A 14,431-nucleotide genomic window follows, 5' to 3' on the forward strand; every position below is an offset into this window, starting at 1 on the left:
TATTTCTCCGCCGAAATCACTTTTAAACCCATTTCCACCTTTTTTTCCCTTCTCTTCCTCTTACTTTTTTTTCACGTTTTTTTACGTTTTTCTCCTTTTCGCCTCTTTTCTGGGCGTATTATTCTTCTTTTTCTTCTTTTTTTTCGTCTAATGCATACCCCATCAGTGCAGCAATGCTTATTCAATACCGCCAGCAGATGGAGACACTGGGGGATAATTTTCTAAGGATTTATACTGATTTTTCCTGTCTGAATTTGTCGCACAGAAAGTTGCAGGCCAAATATGTGTGACATTTCTGCGACTTTAGCTTCTAGAGCATTTTTACAACATTATACATAGGTGCTGAATACATAAAAAGCGACTGTTCAGCGACAGACAAGTCGCATCGGCTGAAAGTAGGCCAGAATGTCAGTCCATGTTGGAGCAGGTTTAGATACAGTCTAAAGCATAGATCTCAAAGTCTGTGCACAGAATTTAGCAAGGGCCTCGCACCTTCTGATGCATCAGGTAGGTGCACAATAGCATAGCCTAACCCTCTGTACTTTGGTCTATATTGATGCGGGACATAGACAGCCAGCTGATGACCAATCCATTAGTGCAATGGATGGCTGGAAGCATTTGTCTTTGCCTTTGCAATACCACAGAAGCAATGCATGGTCAATGTACAGCAATGACACACCTGTGTGAACAGCCAGGAGACCCCCCCCCCCCCCCCCATGTTATGTTACATAGTTACATAGTTAGTACGGTCGAAAAAAGACATATGTCCATCAAGTTCAACCAGGGAATTAAGGGGTAGGGGTGTGGCGCGATATTGGGGAAGGGATGAGATTTTATATTTCTTCATAAGCATTAATCTTATTTTGTCAATTAGGAACATTCAGCACCCACCCGCTATCAAGGCAGCTGCCTATCATGTCATGCCCTACCTGCACAGGTGTGCTGGCTACTCAAATGATCCAATTAAGGAGGCCATTTAGTCAGCAGCAGCAGAAGTCCTGTGCCTGGACGCTCCAACAGGGGCCAGACACAAGCAGAAGCAGAAGCAGCAGAAGCAGCAGCAGCACCACCTTTTGTTTTTTGGCTGCAGCAGCAGCAAGGCCCACAGGGCTGGCTAGCTGGCTAGCCAACAAGCAGGTAGCAATGAAAGTAGGAATCTTTCTTTTTAACCCTGTAAGGGGGTGGTGCACTGTACCCGAAGATACTGCCATATCGGGTCAATGCATAGGGCGACGGAAGCAAGCTTCGAAATCGGCCCCCGTTCTCAAAAATCCATTTAATATATGGTCCCCAGATAGGGGACGTATCAGATATTAAACTGATAAGAACAGATACTACACTTGATCTTAGCCAAAAGGCCGAGAAGCGATAACCGTGAAAGGGGCGGGCCCAACAAGGTCCCCTTCATGGGCACTATCACTGCTTGCTGTCAGGGAGGCTGCCAGACAATTTTCCATGCACACTCTGGGCTGGGGGGCAGTCAACCACCAGTACACACAGCAGAACCTAAACCCATACCATTATTGCTAAGCAGCAAGACAGGGGCCCATTGCACTCCCACGGGGCCTTTTTAAATGCAATCCATAACCCGGATTTGCCAGGAACCCTTCTTACTCCTCCTACTTGCATGTGACACTGGGCTTAGGATCTGCATAGGAAACACACACACAAGCACACACCTACCTTTGTTGCCTGCAGATGCCTCCTTGGCTGTCCCCAAACGGTATCAAACCAACACCCACGGGAAGCTGTAAGCATAGAGGACATGCCTGCACCCCATTGGACTTACCTGTGTGGGTTAAATCCGGGTTATTTGACAACCTATGGCGGTGATGGTTCTGCTCAGGCAGAGCAGTGCTGATGCTCCTCATAAAGCTGTCGCTGCTGTGAAGGTTCTAGGTGACATCACAAATCCCTATGGTTACATACACAACAAAGCTGGGTTGTTGTTGTTTACACTCTGCAAGGCCTGTGGAAGTGAGTGACATCATAGCACTGTAGTTCTGAGGGTTCAAGATGGATGCAACAATCTCCTGTTGCTTCTATGAAGGCCGTAATAGACGACATCACCAAACAGCTCCATAGTCACATACACAGCAAAGGAGAGATGTTGTTTACACCTAGTGATGTCAGTGGTATTGAGTGACATCACAGCACAGTGCTAAGGCTCCTGGGCCTGGACACAGCAGCGGCTGCAATATCTCAACGGAGAATACGTTTATATCTATGTGTGTGTGTGCGCATATATATATATATATATATATATATATATATATATTTCTCCGCCGAAATCACTTTTAAACCCATTTCCACCTTTTTTTCCCTTCTCTTCCTCTTACTTTTTTTTCACGTTTTTTTACGTTTTTCTCCTTTTCGCCTCTTTTCTGGGCGTATTATTCTTCTTTTTCTTCTTTTTTTTCGTCTAATGCATACCCCATCAGTGCAGCAATGCTTATTCAATACCGCCAGCAGATGGAGACACTGGGGGATAATTTTCTAAGGATTTATACTGATTTTTCCTGTCTGAATTTGTCGCACAGAAAGTTGCAGGCCAAATATGTGTGACATTTCTGCGACTTTAGCTTCTAGAGCATTTTTACAACATTATACATAGGTGCTGAATACATAAAAAGCGACTGTTCAGCGACAGACAAGTCGCATCGGCTGAAAGTAGGCCAGAATGTCAGTCCATGTTGGAGCAGGTTTAGATACAGTCTAAAGCATAGATCTCAAAGTCTGTGCACAGAATTTAGCAAGGGCCTCGCACCTTCTGATGCATCAGGTAGGTGCACAATAGCATAGCCTAACCCTCTGTACTTTGGTCTATATTGATGCGGGACATAGACAGCCAGCTGATGACCAATCCATTAGTGCAATGGATGGCTGGAAGCATTTGTCTTTGCCTTTGCAATACCACAGAAGCAATGCATGGTCAATGTACAGCAATGACACACCTGTGTGAACAGCCAGGAGACCCCCCCCCCCCCCCCATGTTATGTTACATAGGTACATAGTTAGTACGGTCGAAAAAAGACATATGTCCATCAAGTTCAACCAGGGAATTAAGGGGTAGGGGTGTGGCGCGATATTGGGGAAGGGATGAGATTTTATATTTCTTCATAAGCATTAATCTTATTTTGTCAATTAGGAACATTCAGCACCCACCCGCTATCAAGGCAGCTGCCTATCATGTCATGCCCTACCTGCACAGGTGTGCTGGCTACTCAAATGATCCAATTAAGGAGGCCATTTAGTCAGCAGCAGCAGAAGTCCTGTGCCTGGACGCTCCAACAGGGGCCAGACACAAGCAGAAGCAGAAGCAGCAGAAGCAGCAGCAGCACCACCTTTTGTTTTTTGGCTGCAGCAGCAGCAAGGCCCACAGGGCTGGCTAGCTGGCTAGCCAGCAAGCAGGTAGCAATGAAAGTAGGAATCTTTCTTTTTAACCCTGTAAGGGGGTGGTGCACTGTACCCGAAGATACTGCCATATCGGGTCAATGCATAGGGCGACGGAAGCAAGCTTCGAAATCGGCCCCCGTTCTCAAAAATCCATTTAATATATGGTCCCCAGATAGGGGACGTATCAGATATTAAACTGATAAGAACAGATACTACACTTGATCTTAGCCAAAAGGCCGAGAAGCGATAACCGTGAAAGGGGCGGGCCCAACAAGGTCCCCTTCATGGGCACTATCACTGCTTGCTGTCAGGGAGGCTGCCAGACAATTTTCCATGCACACTCTGGGCTGGGGGGCAGTCAACCACCAGTACACACAGCAGAACCTAAACCCATACCATTATTGCTAAGCAGCAAGACAGGGGCCCATTGCACTCCCACGGGGCCTTTTTAAATGCAATCCATAACCCGGATTTGCCAGGAACCCTTCTTACTCCTCCTACTTGCATGTGACACTGGGCTTAGGATCTGCATAGGAAACACACACACAAGCACACACCTACCTTTGTTGCCTGCAGATGCCTCCTTGGCTGTCCCCAAACGGTATCAAACCAACACCCACGGGAAGCTGTAAGCATAGAGGACATGCCTGCACCCCATTGGACTTACCTGTGTGGGTTAAATCCGGGTTATTTGACAACCTATGGCGGTGATGGTTCTGCTCAGGCAGAGCAGTGCTGATGCTCCTCATAAAGCTGTCGCTGCTGTGAAGGTTCTAGGTGACATCACAAATCCCTATGGTTACATACACAACAAAGCTGGGTTGTTGTTGTTTACACTCTGCAAGGCCTGTGGAAGTGAGTGACATCATAGCACTGTAGTTCTGAGGGTTCAAGATGGATGCAACAATCTCCTGTTGCTTCTATGAAGGCCGTAATAGACGACATCACCAAACAGCTCCATAGTCACATACACAGCAAAGGAGAGATGTTGTTTACACCTAGTGATGTCAGTGGTATTGAGTGACATCACAGCACAGTGCTAAGGCTCCTGGGCCTGGACACAGCAGCGGCTGCAATATCTCAACGGAGAATACGTTTATATCTATGTGTGTGTGTGCGCATATATATATATATATATATATATATATATATATATATATATATATATATATATTTCTCCGCCGAAATCACTTTTAAACCCATTTCCACCTTTTTTTCCCTTCTCTTCCTCTTACTTTTTTTTCACGTTTTTTTACGTTTTTCTCCTTTTCGCCTCTTTTCTGGGCGTATTATTCTTCTTTTTCTTCTTTTTTTTCGTCTAATGCATACCCCATCAGTGCAGCAATGCTTATTCAATACCGCCAGCAGATGGAGACACTGGGGGATAATTTTCTAAGGATTTATACTGATTTTTCCTGTCTGAATTTGTCGCACAGAAAGTTGCAGGCCAAATATGTGTGACATTTCTGCGACTTTAGCTTCTAGAGCATTTTTACAACATTATACATAGGTGCTGAATACATAAAAAGCGACTGTTCAGCGACAGACAAGTCGCATCGGCTGAAAGTAGGCCAGAATGTCAGTCCATGTTGGAGCAGGTTTAGATACAGTCTAAAGCATAGATCTCAAAGTCTGTGCACAGAATTTAGCAAGGGCCTCGCACCTTCTGATGCATCAGGTAGGTGCACAATAGCATAGCCTAACCCTCTGTACTTTGGTCTATATTGATGCGGGACATAGACAGCCAGCTGATGACCAATCCATTAGTGCAATGGATGGCTGGAAGCATTTGTCTTTGCCTTTGCAATACCACAGAAGCAATGCATGGTCAATGTACAGCAATGACACACCTGTGTGAACAGCCAGGAGACCCCCCCCCCCCCCATGTTATGTTACATAGTTACATAGTTAGTACGGTCGAAAAAAGACATATGTCCATCAAGTTCAACCAGGGAATTAAGGGGTAGGGGTGTGGCGCGATATTGGGGAAGGGATGAGATTTTATATTTCTTCATAAGCATTAATCTTATTTTGTCAATTAGGAACATTCAGCACCCACCCGCTATCAAGGCAGCTGCCTATCATGTCATGCCCTACCTGCACAGGTGTGCTGGCTACTCAAATGATCCAATTAAGGAGGCCATTTAGTCAGCAGCAGCAGAAGTCCTGTGCCTGGACGCTCCAACAGGGGCCAGACACAAGCAGAAGCAGAAGCAGCAGAAGCAGCACCACCTTTTGTTTTTTGGCTGCAGCAGCAGCAAGGCCCACAGGGCTGGCTAGCTGGCTAGCCAGCAAGCAGGTAGCAATGAAAGTAGGAATCTTTCTTTTTAACCCTGTAAGGGGGTGGTGCACTGTACCCGAAGATACTGCCATATCGGGTCAATGCATAGGGCGACGGAAGCAAGCTTCGAAATCGGCCCCCGTTCTCAAAAATCCATTTAATATATGGTCCCCAGATAGGGGACGTATCAGATATTAAACTGATAAGAACAGATTTTTTTTTTTTTTTTTTTTTTTTTTTTTTTTTAAAACCTTCAGGTTTGAATTAAAACTTAATCGTTCAGGTTTACTTCACGTTTGCCTCTCAGATTTACTGAACTTAGTCACAATTCATCAAACTCATCATTAGGTTACTTTATCAACATATAACAAAATACACCCAAAAACAAAGTACATAGCATAACAACACACCACCCTCAAACCCTCACCACGTGTCTCCATTTTAAAAACTTCCAAGTCCCCTCCGCATCATCCTCTCCAAATCTCTTCTTATCCCACAAATATACAGTATGCAATCTATCTAATATCATTCTCATACACTCTTCAACCGACACATCCTTCTTCTTAAATATATACAAATTCCTAACATCCCACAATACCTCCTTAATTATCGCTAACAACACATATAACATTCTCTCCTTCCTCCCACCTACCACCGCCAGACCAAACATAATCATTTCAAAAGACCACTTTCTTACCCCCATCAATTCTTTGGCCAACGGACCAATTCCCTTCCACACTTCTTGCGCTCTATCACAATTCCAAAACAAATGCATAATACTCTCATTCCCTCCACAACCCTCTCTCGGACATCTCTCACTCCTTCCAATCCCCCGACTCTTCTGTACCTCTCTTACTGGCAATGCACCATGCAAACTCTGCCATACAATCTCTCTCTGTCTATTAGTCATACCATCTGTCTGCAAACTCTTCCACACTTTACTCACATTCTGTCCTCTCACCATATTAATATTACACTGAACTTCCTTCTCCCTAATACACTTCACCATACTCTTCTTCTCCTTTAACACATCCTGTCTCACACCTATCAAACCAAACTTTCTCATGAACACCTCAACAAACCCATACCAACCAGGACTCACCAAAGCATACGGCTTTCTCAGATCTCTCTCCATCCACCCTAATCTGCATAACACACCCCCTCCTAGAAACCTCATCATACATGCAAATTTCCACTGCTCTCCCATACTTCTCCTCACAGCAAACAATAGATTAATCCCCAGATACACTTCAACATTAGGAAAATTCATTCCTCCATTCCTACACTCTTTCATCACATTCTCTCTTCTCACCTTCTCCACTTTCGACCCCCAGAAAAATACAAACAAAATCCTATTCAACTTTCTCAGTGTCATATAACCTGGTGGAAACACCAAAGCCACATACAACAGGATCGGCAATATCACACTCTTGATCACCACAATCTTACCAATCATTGACAACTCTCTCATACTCCAAAAATCCAACTTCCTCTTTATTCTAACACCAACCTCTTCCCAACTTTCTCTTCCATCCAGCCTCTCATCAAATTTAACTCCCAACACCTTAATCGCTCCGTCTACACATTTCACCCCTACATCCTCTACTTCATACATCCTTCCAAAAACCTTATACTCACTCTTATCCCAATTAACTCTAAAACCAGAAGCACCGCAAAAAAACCCAGCCAACAACTTTGCTCTCTGCAAAGCTCCAACATACTCACAGATCACACAAACATCATCCATATATGCCAACACTTTCAAGTCTCTCCCACCACTCCCAGGAATCCTCACACCTCTCATACACTTATCCCTTCTCAACAACTCCAACAAAGGCTCTATCGCACATATAAAGACCAAGGGTGACAGGGGACACCCCTGTCTCACTCCAGAACACACATTCACTTTCTTACTAACCCAGCCATTAATTAATACTTTACTATACACTCCATCATACAATACTCTAATCATTTTAACAAAACCTTCCGGAAAACCCATTCTATCCAACACTTTAAATAAAAACTCATGTGACAACCTATCAAAAGCTTTCTCAAAATCCAAAGACAACACTCCAACACACTGATCTCTACCCAAGCAATCCCATAATACATCACGCAACAAACCCAAATTCTCACTTATCCTTCTTTTTGGCACACCACATACTTGTTCTTCTCCAATCACCTGATCAATCACATCCCTCATTCTATTCGCCAACACCTTTGCAAGAATTTTATAATCAACATTCAATAACGTAATCGGTCTCCAATTCCTCACATCCTTTCTATCCCCTTTTTTAAAGATCAATACCACCACTCCACTCTTCATACTTTCCTCCAATCTACCATTCTTGCACACAAAATCATAAATCTCCACCAAATCCACTTTAACCGTCTCCCACATTCTAGCATAAAATTCCACCGGCAACCCATCCTCACCTGGTGTCTTATTTCTAGCCATACTTTTAATCACCAACTCCAATTCTTTCACTCCCACACCTTTCACCAGGCTATCTGCCTCCCTGTCATGCACTCTGCTCTCAATCTTCCCAATCACCTCAGACTGCAGACCCATATCACACTCCTTCTCAGCATATAAATCCTTATAAAAATCCTCAACCACACTCAACACTCTTTTTCCTTTAACCATCACACCATCCTTATCATACACCTCTATCAACTCCTCTCTTTTACCAGACACCCTTTTAAAGAAAAACCTTGAGCATCTCTCACCCTTCTCCAACTTATTCAACTTAGCCTGATACACAATCTCTCTTCCTCTCTCCAACATCCACTTCTCTACTTCCTTCTTAATCTCTTCAATCTCACTCTCCACACAACCACCACTCTTCCTCCATTTTTTCAAAAAGATCAATCTCTTCTGCAGCCACTCATACCTTCTTCTCTTTCCCGCAGCTCTCTTATACCCCTCTCTTTTAAAGAAAACATGCGTTCTCTCCTTCACCCAACTCCACCACTGCAATACATCCACAAAATCAGCTTTCCTCCTCTTCCAAACCTCATACTTCTTCACATACCTCTCATACACCCCTCCCTCCTCCATCAAACTAACATTCAATTTCCATAAACCCCGCCCACTCAAACATTCCACATTAAACCCCAAATCACATCTTACACACTCATGATCTGAATACAATACCTTCATTTGCATATACTCCCTACCCACCACTCCTTTTGACACAAAACACATATCCAATCTTGAAGCACACTTTCCCCTATCTGAAAAATAAGTCGGACACACATCAACATTACACAACTTAGCCACATCTTGCAACCTCAAATCATTCACCACATTCCTCAACATCCTACCAGATACATCGATCTTACTCCCTTCAATCTCACAATTGAAATCCCCCACACATACCATAGGCTCTCTCCCCGGCAAAAACAACTTTAACTTCTCAAACAACTCCACCCTCTCATTCTTCTTAACAGACGCATACACATTAAATATTCGAACCTTAACTCCACCCACCTCCACCTTAACCATCAAACACCTTCCCTCTTCAATCACTGTATGGCTCTCTACCTTGAACCTCTTATCCTTAAATAACACACCAACCCCATCATTCCTATTTACAGAAGACATAGACCACACAGAATCCCCATATCCCCACTCCCCCTTCCCTACCTCTTCCACCAACCCACACTCTTGTACACAAATAACATCAGCCCCCATACCTGCCAACTCCTGCAAAATTGCAGCCCTCCTAACCCTACTCCTAAACACCCTAACATTAGATGAAATTATTTTAAAAGACATACTACTATCCCCATATGAAAAAAAACAAAGGAAAAAAACACAACAAAACAATCACCTATATACAAAAGAAAACACCAATCAATGCGATGTTCTACGGGTTAAGGTACCAAGCGGTACTTGTCCATGACCTTCCTGATCCACCTCGGATCTAAATAATGGTTCGAAAGGGTTTCTCGAACTAAACGAAGTCTCCTCACTCCTCTCAGCCCATTCTTTCTTTCTCGCTTTTTTTGGATACCTGTGACACAAATCATCCGCCACTTTCTTCCCTCTATGCCTTCCTGAAGACACAGCACTCTCTGAATCGGTAGTAAAATCTTCAATCACAGGCTCATTCTCCATCTCTTCCTCCAACTCCTTCTGCACCACAGCCACAGTCTTGCTCTCCATAAGCTTAAGTCCAGGTTTTCCCGCCAAAACGGGTTTTCCCTCCAAAATGGGCTTTCCCTCCAAAATTGGATTTCCCTCCAAAATTGGAGACCCCTCCAAAACTGGAGTCCCCTCCAAAACTGGAGTCCCCTCCATCACAGCACTTGTCTCCATTTTATCTCTCTCTTCCAGGTATCTCTTTCCCTCCTCCTGCTTCCTTTCTACCTCTTTCTGTCTTTCGATCTTCTCCTCCTCCCTCCTTTTTCTCTCTTCCGGGCACTCTCTCATCACATGTCCAGCCTCTCCACATACATGGCATTTTTTTGGCTCAGGACACGCATTGGCCTCATGTCCCTCTTTCTGGCAATTCCTGCACACTCTCACAGCCGCACAATTCTCCTTCACATGCCCAAACATATGGCACTTTCTGCAGAACATGGGCTGCCCAGGGTAGGTAAGATAACCTCTCTGCCCCGCAATAGAAAAACTCGCCGGGGGATGCTGCACTCCGTAAATTCCACTGGCATCTTGCTTCAACTTCACCAAAAACTTATACTCCGCATTAAACACTCCCAATATGCTCTTCTGTGCAATCCCTCCTCTGACAGTCTCACAGTACTGCTTCAAAAAATTTTCCACCAACTTCACATCCATAACCGGGTTGTATACACGGACTAAAAGGGGTTTCTCCTCCAACTCAAACAAAGGCTCAAATGACACATTCTTCATAATGGTATTTTCCACATTCTCACGCAGGCTCTGGTAAAAGGACAGGCACCCATTAATAGTGTAGAAACTCACATCATATATACCTTGCCGCTTACTTTCCTGTAAGCAAAAGACGTCCTTCATCGGTATCCCGGCCATGTCCTCCACCAAACGACGCCCCACAAACGTGATCTTATTCTTCTCCACATCAGAAACCTCCACCTTCACCCGAATAGTGTTCTTAACGAATCCAGCTGCCATCTTCTCTGTCGGTCTGAGACCACAGTATCGCCTCCTGAAAAAAACCCTCTGCAAGCAGAGAAACACGCACCCCTGACCCAGACCAAGTTTACACTTGATCTGAGCCAAAAGGCCGAGAAGCGATAACCGTGAAAGGGGCGGGCCCAACAAGGTCCCCTTCATGGGCACTATCACTGCTTGCTGTCAGGGAGGCTGCCAGACAATTTTCCATGCACACTCTGGGCTGGGGGGCAGTCAACCACCAGTACACACAGCAGAACCTAAACCCATACCATTATTGCTAAGCAGCAAGACAGGGGCCCATTGCACTCCCACGGGGCCTTTTTAAATGCAATCCATAACCCGGATTTGCCAGGAACCCTTCTTACTCCTCCTACTTGCATGTGACACTGGGCTTAGGATCTGCATAGGAAACACACACACAAGCACACACCTACCTTTGTTGCCTGCAGATGCCTCCTTGGCTGTCCCCAAACGGTATCAAACCAACACCCACGGGAAGCTGTAAGCATAGAGGACATGCCTGCACCCCATTGGACTTACCTGTGTGGGTTAAATCCGGGTTATTTGACAACCTATGGCGGTGATGGTTCTGCTCAGGCAGAGCAGTGCTGATGCTCCTCATAAAGCTGTCGCTGCTGTGAAGGTTCTAGGTGACATCACAAATCCCTATGGTTACATACACAACAAAGCTGGGTTGTTGTTGTTTACACTCTGCAAGGCCTGTGGAAGTGAGTGACATCATAGCACTGTAGTTCTGAGGGTTCAAGATGGATGCAACAATCTCCTGTTGCTTCTATGAAGGCCGTAATAGACGACATCACCAAACAGCTCCATAGTCACATACACAGCAAAGGAGAGATGTTGTTTACACCTAGTGATGTCAGTGGTATTGAGTGACATCACAGCACAGTGCTAAGGCTCCTGGGCCTGGACACAGCAGCGGCTGCAATATCTCAACGGAGAATACGTTTATATCTATGTGTGTGTGTGCGCATATATATATATATATATATATATATATATATATATATATATATATATATTTCTCCGCCGAAATCACTTTTAAACCCATTTCCACCTTTTTTTCCCTTCTCTTCCTCTTACTTTTTTTTCACGTTTTTTTACGTTTTTCTCCTTTTCGCCTCTTTTCTGGGCGTATTATTCTTCTTTTTCTTCTTTTTTTTCGTCTAATGCATACCCCATCAGTGCAGCAATGCTTATTCAATACCGCCAGCAGATGGAGACACTGGGGGATAATTTTCTAAGGATTTATACTGATTTTTCCTGTCTGAATTTGTCGCACAGAAAGTTGCAGGCCAAATATGTGTGACATTTCTGCGACTTTAGCTTCTAGAGCATTTTTACAACATTATACATAGGTGCTGAATACATAAAAAGCGACTGTTCAGCGACAGACAAGTCGCATCGGCTGAAAGTAGGCCAGAATGTCAGTCCATGTTGGAGCAGGTTTAGATACAGTCTAAAGCATAGATCTCAAAGTCTGTGCACAGAATTTAGCAAGGGCCTCGCACCTTCTGATGCATCAGGTAGGTGCACAATAGCATAGCCTAACCCTCTGTACTTTGGTCTATATTGATGCGGGACATAGACAGCCAGCTGATGACCAATCCATTAGTGCAATGGATGGCTGGAAGCATTTGTCTTTGCCTTTGCAATACCACAGAAGCAATGCATGGTCAATGTACAGCAATGACACACCTGTGTGAACAGCCAGGAGACCCCCCCCCCCCCATGTTATGTTACATAGTTACATAGTTAGTACGGTCGAAAAAAGACATATGTCCATCAAGTTCAACCAGGGAATTAAGGGGTAGGGGTGTGGCGCGATATTGGGGAAGGGATGAGATTTTATATTTCTTCATAAGCATTAATCTTATTTTGTCAATTAGGAACATTCAGCACCCACCCGCTATCAAGGCAGCTGCCTATCATGTCATGCCCTACCTGCACAGGTGTGCTGGCTACTCAAATGATCCAATTAAGGAGGCCATTTAGTCAGCAGCAGCAGAAGTCCTGTGCCTGGACGCTCCAACAGGGGCCAGACACAAGCAGAAGCAGAAGCAGCAGAAGCAGCAGCAGCACCACCTTTTGTTTTTTGGCTGCAGCAGCAGCAAGGCCCACAGGGCTGGCTAGCTGGCTAGCCAGCAAGCAGGTAGCAATGAAAGTAGGAATCTTTCTTTTTAACCCTGTAAGGGGGTGGTGCACTGTACCCGAAGATACTGCCATATCGCGTCAATGCATAGGGCGACGGAAGCAAGCTTCGAAATCGGCCCCCGTTCTCAAAAATCCATTTAATATATGGTCCCCAGATAGGGGACGTATCAGATATTAAACTGATAAGAACAGATACTACACTTGATCTTAGCCAAAAGGCCGAGAAGCGATAACCGTGAAAGGGGCGGGCCCAACAAGGTCCCCTTCATGGGCACTATCACTGCTTGCTGTCAGGGAGGCTGCCAGACAATTTTCCATGCACACTCTGGGCTGGGGGGCAGTCAACCACCAGTACACACAGCAGAACCTAAACCCATACCATTATTGCTAAGCAGCAAGACAGGGGCCCATTGCACTCCCACGGGGCCTTTTTAAATGCAATCCATAACCCGGATTTGCCAGGAACCCTTCTTACTCCTCCTACTTGCATGTGACACTGGGCTTAGGATCTGCATAGGAAACACACACACAAGCACACACCTACCTTTGTTGCCTGCAGATGCCTCCTTGGCTGTCCCCAAACGGTATCAAACCAACACCCACGGGAAGCTGTAAGCATAGAGGACATGCCTGCACCCCATTGGACTTACCTGTGTGGGTTAAATCCGGGTTATTTGACAACCTATGGCGGTGATGGTTCTGCTCAGGCAGAGCAGTGCTGATGCTCCTCATAAAGCTGTCGCTGCTGTGAAGGTTCTAGGTGACATCACAAATCCCTATGGTTACATACACAACAAAGCTGGGTTGTTGTTGTTTACACTCTGCAAGGCCTGTGGAAGTGAGTGACATCATAGCACTGTAGTTCTGAGGGTTCAAGATGGATGCAACAATCTCCTGTTGCTTCTATGAAGGCCGTAATAGACGACATCACCAAACAGCTCCATAGTCACATACACAGCAAAGGAGAGATGTTGTTTACACCTAGTGATGTCAGTGGTATTGAGTGACATCACAGCACAGTGCTAAGGCTCCTGGGCCTGGACACAGCAGCGGCTGCAATATCTCAACGGAGAATACGTTTATATCTATGTGTGTGTGTGCGCATATATATATATATATATATATATATATATATATATATATATATTTCTCCGCCGAAATCACTTTTAAACCCATTTCCACCTTTTTTTCCCTTCTCTTCCTCTTACTTTTTTTTCACGTTTTTTTACGTTTTTCTCCTTTTCGCCTCTTTTCTGGGCGTATTATTCTTCTTTTTCTTCTTTTTTTTCGTCTAATGCATACCCCATCAGTGCAGCAATGCTTATTCAATACCGCCAGCAGATGGAGACACTGGGGGATAATTTTCTAAGGATTTATACTGATTTTTCCTGTCTGAATTTGTCGCACAGAAAGTTGCAGGCCAAATATGTGTGACATTTCTGCGACTTTAGCTTCTA

General features: G+C 44.7%; 4 non-coding genes across 4 annotated transcripts; all 4 read right to left on the reverse strand.

Annotated features, from left to right (window-relative positions):
- Positions 1-1,179: 1,179 nt before the first annotated feature.
- LOC130305234 (U2 spliceosomal RNA) lies at positions 1,180-1,370 on the reverse strand. The gene has a single exon (XR_008854832.1). It is a non-coding gene; the product is annotated as a U2 spliceosomal RNA (small nuclear RNA).
- Positions 1,371-3,453: 2,083 nt separating this feature from the next.
- Positions 3,454-3,644, reverse strand: LOC130305235 (U2 spliceosomal RNA). Its single transcript, XR_008854833.1, has one exon. It is a non-coding gene; the product is annotated as a U2 spliceosomal RNA (small nuclear RNA).
- Positions 3,645-5,737: 2,093 nt separating this feature from the next.
- Positions 5,738-5,931, reverse strand: LOC130305367 (U2 spliceosomal RNA). The gene has a single exon (XR_008854962.1). It is a non-coding gene; the product is annotated as a U2 spliceosomal RNA (small nuclear RNA).
- A 7,083-nt stretch (positions 5,932-13,014) lies between these two features.
- LOC130305337 (U2 spliceosomal RNA) lies at positions 13,015-13,205 on the reverse strand. The gene has a single exon (XR_008854935.1). It is a non-coding gene; the product is annotated as a U2 spliceosomal RNA (small nuclear RNA).
- Positions 13,206-14,431: the final 1,226 nt, after the last annotated feature.

This window comes from Hyla sarda, unplaced genomic scaffold (genome assembly GCF_029499605.1).
Source record: "Hyla sarda isolate aHylSar1 unplaced genomic scaffold, aHylSar1.hap1 scaffold_131, whole genome shotgun sequence".
Taxonomy (NCBI): domain Eukaryota; kingdom Metazoa; phylum Chordata; class Amphibia; order Anura; family Hylidae; genus Hyla; species Hyla sarda.